This window comes from Molothrus ater, chromosome 26 (assembly GCF_012460135.2).
Source record: "Molothrus ater isolate BHLD 08-10-18 breed brown headed cowbird chromosome 26, BPBGC_Mater_1.1, whole genome shotgun sequence".
In the NCBI taxonomy this organism is placed as follows: domain Eukaryota; kingdom Metazoa; phylum Chordata; class Aves; order Passeriformes; family Icteridae; genus Molothrus; species Molothrus ater.
Window position 1 is genome coordinate 131,481 of NC_050503.2, and position 8,100 is coordinate 139,580.

Consider the following 8,100-nt stretch of genomic DNA (forward strand, 5'->3'; position numbering starts at 1 on the left):
TCTTACATCTTGATTGGAGGTCAGATGTTGTTATGCCATGCCTCCTGGTAACAAGTTGATCCTCTCTGAATGTCCTGACTACAAAGACTATTACAAGGGGGAGGGGAAAGAGGACTATGGGAGGACATATTACAATAACATCACTATACATATACATAATATTCACCCCTAAATTGTGAGAGCTGACCATTACATTACTCATCTATAACACTTCCCACAGCCGCTAAACTCTCTGCAAAATCACTCACCTCCCTGGTGATACCTTACACTGTACACCAAAGCTGCTCCCTGTATCTTATAGCATACACCAAAGCTGGTGCCTGTCAAGACGCAGTGTTTAAACGCACACCCACAGCACATCTGGGCTGTTCTCCAAGCACCACAAACTCTGTAAAGCACCAGGTGCCAGCACAGCTCAGTGGGTGGGTACAGCTGATGGTGCTACAGGAATGGACAGGTGAACGGAACATCCTGCCAGTCTCATGGGGGTGGGGAGGTCCCTGCCTGTGGGGGTGGCGGTATTGGGCACAGCCTTGGCTCAGTCCCACACCCCCACAACAGGTTCCCAGCCCATGCTGCCAATCCTGAATATCCACACTTGGCTTCAGCATTCTTCACCATAGAGAAACCATTTCATGTCCTGAGAAGCAAGGAGACAAACCGAAATCCTCCACTCTGGCTTCATAATAATCCAGGGAGGAGTGGGGATGTAGGAACAATACCTGCCTGTTTTCCTTCTCCTGGAAACTGGGAATAAAAAGGACTTGCAGCTGGCCCTGTATTACACTGCAGATTTTAAAGACAGGAGAAGGTGGAGAACATCCCAGTCCTCACTGTTCTTTCCTTATCACATAGCCTCCCTCTGCTATTTGCCTTAATCCTATTTCTCCACATTCCTCTTCAACCAATCCTTTTCAAAATTAATATCGCATTGCCCCCTCTGGGCGTGGGTTGCCTAGACCATTTCTTGGCGTCTCTAATTGTCCCCTCTGGGCATCCATATCCTTAATTACTTCTGGGAGAATGCACAAACCATTTCAACATTCTTCCAATATTTTGGAATCATCAGCCCCATAGTCAAGACCCTTTTTTGACTTTTCTTTGTTGTCCACGCTGGGAATCCTGCCATGTTTTACTTCCCAAAGTTGTACTCACCAGTGAGATTTGCCGAGACCCTCCCTTGACTTTCCCTTACTGCCCCCCTCTGGGCATCCACACCCAGTTGATCCTTTCCTATGGACTCTTCATGGACCCCGCTAGTCCACTTCTCATCTGTCTCCTGGATGACCTCGGATACCCAATCAATCACCTGGTTCTGGTCAGCACCGAAGGGAGCTGATCACCGACACTGGGTGAGGGTGTGCCCAAAACTAGGCAAGAAAATAAAACTATAGAGTCAACTCAGCTACAGAGCAGGTATTTGTTTATTCCATGCTGGGAGTAAGGGGGTCCCCAAGCTACAAAACTCACTCAGTCCTCTTTAGCCTTCAGCTACATTTTAAAAGTCCTTCCGTGCAACGATTACAACATATCATTAGCATACTCATATTTGCATAAAGTTGTGTTGTGGTTTTATAACAGTTGGTTGCTTTCATGCATGTGTCAGTTCCTTCTGTAGTGGTCATCAGTTGTTTTACTTATATAGATCAATTAGGGCAAATAACAACAGATATACATACAATCTGGCAACATGCAAAAATACTCCATGAAGTAACAAAGGATGATAATCTTGGTCAACCGACTTATGGGAGACATTTACCTCTTAGCTCCCTAATCTAAATTGGTTGAAAAAATTATTCATGGGAATCGTGTTGTTAGGAATAATAATTTTGTGTACATGCATATATAGCAAGTACTTTTTGTGGTCCTGTCAGTGAACCACAATGTATTATGATGATTGGAAGAGATATAAACTGAGACATAGAGTAAAAAGAGGAACATATTTCCAGAGAATAAAAACACGATAATTTGTAAAAGAATTCACAAAAGTAAAAAGAAAGGGGGGATTTGAAACCTAAGTGGTGTGTAACAAAAGGTTAACCACAAGTAATATCGTAACAAGATGCGCAGGCAAAGCAAGCAAGATAGTGGAGTGAGTGAGATAACATGCGCAAGCAAAAGCAAGCAAGATAGCAAGTTTTAACGGAACTTGCAAACTGCAAAATTAACTAAAAACAAGTTAGACTGAAAAACAAGAAGCACAGAGCATGTGTTGAAAGCAGAGGTAAAAAGTTCAAATGTGAGGAAAACTACAGAAGTCTTCATCAAAGGATCACCAGAAGACCGACAACCCATTTGTGCTGTGCGATCATATCTAATACCATATCAAAACCGTATAATAATTTATTTGCAAATATTTGCAAATGGTTTGCATTTTTTTCCATCTCTGCTGAGATATTCACTATGGCTCTTTCTAAGTGTAAAGTTCCTAAAGTTGGGAATAAAGCTCTGACAAAAATGTGAAAGCCTGTATTATATCTAGTCAGAGGATTAGAAGGTATACTTTGACTAAATTGGTTTCTCCAAATTCCTCTAAAGATTCCTGTAATTAAACTAATATGATTTATAACTTGTATAGGTGAGATGAGATACCCCATACTACACTGACCATGTAGTTGTTTAAGGGCTATTCTATTTCCACACAACCACCAAAAGTAATCTGGCAAATCACAGCTAGTTGTGATGTTTATGTTGGAATTGTTAGTATGACTCGCAAACAAATAGTCATACCATTGAGCAAGTTGAACTTGTAAATTCAGCACATAGCTCACCGGATTTTAATCTGCTATGTTTCGTAGAATGGCAGTAATTCTGGTCCAATTGGTAGTATTATTATACTGGCCAAAGTTCGGTCCTGTAAAGTTTGACTCCACATAAATAACATATTGACTGATGAGTGATAACTGAAAAAGGGGTTTTACTAAAGGTGAACCTATTTGTTTTCATTGTGTACTAATATTATACAAGGTACATGAGCCTAATTCTATCCAATTACTAGAGGATCCCCCTAACAATGATAAGTGTAATTGTTGTACCTCTCCACACAGCCAATAATCTCCTATTCCAGTATGATTAGCTACTGCTTCAGGCAAAGCTACATACTTATTTACATCAAAAGTTACTACAATCTGCGAAAAAGCAATAAAGCAAAGCAAAGCATTCATGATTTATGGATGAGTTTCAGCTTCAGTCCGTCATTATAAATGATTATTACTGTCCAAGGTGCAACAGGAAATTTCTTCACTCGGGTGTAATGAATCCAGCTAGGTTTTACTCGCACATGAATTGTAGTGAAGGTTGTCAGGAGGACTTGAAATGGTCTGTCCTGCTTCTCCTGTAGAGGATCACCTGAAAAATTCTTAATGTACACCCACCAGGATAAATCACGTGCAATTTATGGTTTGGTTGCTGAGGTTGGGTTTCAAATACAACATTATACTTCTGATGCAACTGAGTGTTAATGGTTTATAAGTATTCATAAATATATTGATTACCAATCTGTGCCAGGTTTTCATCATGAGGGGCATTTAACCCATAAGATCTACCACACAAAATGCCAAATGGGCTAATCTTTTTTTTTTTTTTTTGGCCTTGGCTTTACCCTGATTCTTATGAGGGCAATTGGTAATGCTTGGTACCAGTATGACTTTGTCTCATGACAGATCTTAGCTATTTGTTGTTTAGGCATGTGGTTCATTTTCTCTACTTGAACACTATCTTTTGGCCTGTAAGGAGTATGGAGTTGCCACTCAATTCCCAAGTCATTGCTAACAGCTAATACAATTTATGCACAAAAATACTATCTTCTATCAGAGGATATTTCCCTATGTGTTCCAAATCTAGGTATGATCTCATTCAACAGTAGTTATTACTTTTCTAACTTTTTATGTCCTACAAGGGAATGCTTCTGGCCACCCAGAGAAGTGTCATGATCCGTCCTAGTGAACGGATGATGTGATGGTTCGTAGGGGTGATCTCAGGGTGCAAAGAACCAACAAAGCACAGGGGATTTGCAGTAACAATCAACAAGTGCAATTTTATTGAAATAACCACAACAGAAATGCGTTGGTGAGGGGAACCGGGAAAAAAAAAGGAGAAAATAAGGAAAAGAGGGAGAAAGAAGAGGGGTGGATTATAGGTACCAAACGTGGTGCTCCGTTATCCTTCAAGATCCAGCCGACAGATTTCACCAGGCCACGTCCAGGGAGATCTCAGAGGCACAGTTCATCTGGACCCCAGTTATACTGTTTTTCATTGGGGGAAGGGGGAATGAATTTGGCAACAGAAACAAAGGTCTTCAGGGGGAAAGAATGGATTTGGTCAGGGGTACACAAAGTCGAGCTAGACAGCAGGCAAGAGCCATTGTTTTCATGGTCCAGTGCTTGCACCTGTACTTGCTTTGGGCAGCTTTCCTTCCCCCACTGCACACCTCCCCTGAGTTGGGGGCGGGGGGTTCAGCCCCAGTCTCTGGAAGAAGCTGAGAAGGGGGCCTTCTCACACAGGGATTTCATGTCTCAGTTCCTTGATGAAGAGGCCTACATCTCTACTTGTCTGTCACGATGGTTAAGGACGAGCAAGAGGGGTCTTCTCTTGGAGGAGGAACCACCCCAAAGCTCAAACCAGCCAGGCCAGGAGGTGGGGAGGATTCCTGGGCCATTGTGCAAAAAGGGCAGGGTGCTCCTCTGAGTTCAGTGTGGCATATAACAAACAACACCTGTGGAAACAGTGAGCTAGGAATCGGGCACATGATTTGTCCCCCCAATGGTTCAGTAAACAGCAGTTTTTAATTTTTCAGTGGTCTCTCTTCATGACAATCATGAGGCAAAAATGAAGGATATTTCAGACAGACTCTCACAGAAGGTATCAGTAAGTACCAGCAAATATCAAAAACCCTCATTTCTTGGGAGTTCAGAAAAGTCTATCAGCCATAAACCTTCAGGAAAAGCTCCCCTGTTAATAACTCATTGTTCTAGCCTGACTGTTGTATTTAGATTATTGTTCAAACAAGTCATACCTAGTGATGTTACTTCTTTAACAATGTCTTGCAAGTGTGGACCTGCAATTCATTCCCATAGGTATTGGTGTAAAGGTTCTGCTCCCCAGTGAGTCTTATCATGTTCAGATTTCACATAATGTCTCATTAACTTTCCTGGTATTAATAGCTGACCTCTTTCTAATTGTCCCCCACCATTCTCTAAAAGTTTTCCTTTATTTGCATTAATCCATTTGTAATCAGAGTATTGGTATTTTACAGGCTGCTTAGTTGATACTACAGTAGGTATTACAGCTGTCACAATTGGTTTATTTCTTTCAACAGTGATTATAGCTTTGTAATATGCAAATTACCTGCTTACGGAAGAGTGTTACCTTTAGATGGCTCTCAGCAATGTAAAATTGCCCCTTGCAATGGGAGTTTCACTGCCTCCAGGAGTCTGAGGATTTCAGTTGCATGTTTGACAATCTTCTTTTGTGCAGTCAGGAGTCCTCTTTCTCTCCATATGGCTTCATGGGCATGAACAATTTCATAGCATATTTGGAATCAGTCAAATATTAACTTTCTTTCCTTTTGCCAGTTCTAATGCTCAAGTGAGGGCTGTCAGCTCAGCCTTTGTGCTGAGGTTCCTGCTGGTAATGGGCTTGACTCAATTACCTCCAAGACTGTGGTCACAGCATATCATGCCATTCACACTCCCTGTGTCATGAAACTGCTGCCATAACAGTAAACCAGTTTACAGAACCTGGCGGCTGCTCTTCCTTTAGGTCTGGGTGGCTGGAGTACACAGCTTTGACAGTCTCTAGTCAGTCATGTACTGCAAGTTCAGCTTCAGACTTTCCTTGCAGAAAAGAGGCGGGGTTAACTATCAGTGATGAAGAGAGAGAGAGAGACGGGGACTCGGTGTGACAGTCAAAGAATCCAAATTTACTGTGAAGTACAACTGCTTATATAGTATTTTAGGAAGGCTAGTAATGTTTTACTACATTTATTGGGTTAATCATCACATAAACAAATTTATACATTTTTAACATCTCTTGCTTGCAGAAATCTGATGTAATTTTCTTTTTCCGGTAAACCCATCTGTCGGCAATGGAGAGAGACAGGGAGACTGACTCGGTGATCGGAATTCGATTTTATTGTGGGATACAAACACTTATATACTATTTCAGAGAGACTAGTAATGTGTACTACAATGATTAGGTTAAAATCACATACACAAACTTATGCAAATAACATCTCTTGCTTGCGGAGTTTAATGGGATTTTCTTCTTCCAGTAAACCCATTTGATTGAATCTTCTTATAATCTAGGTCTAATTTTCAAAGTTCTGTTTGCTTTTGCCAAGACATCCTGGTATCAAATCTCTTATGTTAACCAGGTCCAAAGTCTATCTGTCTTGTGTCCCCCAGCATTCCAACACCCATCTGATTTAATCTTCTCGCAATCTTCAAAGCTATTTGTTCTTGCCAAGGCATCCTGTTATCAAATCTCTTATGCTAACCAGGTCCAAAGTCCATCATCTCTCTTGTGTATCCCAATAGTTAACAATATTGGTCACTTTAATTTCAATATCATTAGATTTGGCCAGGACTGCTTGGTATTTTAGGAACCTTGAAGGAGACAGCCAGTGACAGCCCTTTTGTTCTGTAACGGCTTATACCATGTGTGACACTAAGTCATCTTTTGTCCTAGTGTAAACTTCCATTCCTCTTCAATGTTCATGATCACTGCTGATATTGCCCTAAGGCAGGTGGGCCAGCCCTTGCTCACAGTATTGAGCTGTTTAGAAAAATCAGCTACTGCCCTTTTGTAAAGACCCAAGTGTTGTGCCAGCTCCTAAGCCTAACCCTTGTCTCTCATGTGAGATAACCAAAACTGTTTCCTTACCCCAGGAAGTCCCAAGGCTGGGGCCCTCATGCGCTTGCACTTTACCTCTTCAAAGTTGTGATTTGTTTCAGGGGTCCACACCACAATATTTCTAGAAATTTTCACTGGCTCATATAAAGGTTTCACCACCAGTTCATAGTTGTATATCCACAACTGGCACCAATCTGTCGTTCCAAGTTCAGAGTTCTCTTATGATTTGTTGCTTAGGTATTTGGCAGATTTCCTCCTTCCATGCAGTTCTCAGGGATCATTGTTCTCCAGACTTCATATCCAAGATAGGTCACCTGTAGTTGCACCAGCTGAGCTTTCTGTTGAGACACCTGACCAACATTTAGACCAAGAAAATTCAACAGACTTATTGTCTATATAAGGCACTCTTTGATAGTTTTTATAGCAATTAGTAGATCATCTACATATTGTAGGAGTGTTTCTTCCCCAGGAAGAGACTGCCATTGTTCCAGTTCTTTGCCGAATTGATCCCCAAAAATTGTGGGACTGTTTTACTGTTTTTGAGCCCCTGAGGTAACACTGTCCAGATAAGCCGGTTTTTCCAGCCTGTGCTAGGGTTCTCCCATTCAAAAGCAAGTATGTTTTGACTTTCTTCTGCAAGTGGCAGACAGAAGAAAGCGCCTTTGAGATTTATCACCAAGAACCATTGCAGAGTTTAGTTAGCAAAGTGTAGGGATTTGCAACCACTGGGTGGATACCTTTAGCAATCCCATTGACTGCTCGCAAATCTTGCCCTAATCCATAGTTTCCATTAGGTTTTTTCACTGGTATATAGAAGTATTAAATTTGGATTCACATTCTTTCAACAATCCTCATGTCAAAAACTTGTTAATAATTGGTTTGATCCCTTTTCTGTCCTCTGTTCTCAAGGGATATTGTCTCCTAACCACTGGCCTGGCTCCTGTCCCCAGTTCAGTCTTACAGGGTCAGCCAATTTTGATTTCCCAGGAACATCAGTATTCCATACTCCTGGGTATACCTGATTCATTATTTGCTGCAAATAATTGCTATTGTTCACTGGTCCTCTATCAATTGCCAACCCTAATGCTAAAATCAATTTGCCTTTGGGTACTTTAAATTTAATTTTTCCCCCTCTAAACTCAATTTCCGTGTCTAAATTTTCAAGGTGATCTCTGCCTAACAGGGATTTTGGTGAATTTGGTAGATAGAGAGATTGATGTATTCCCATCCTTTTCCCAATTTCGTATT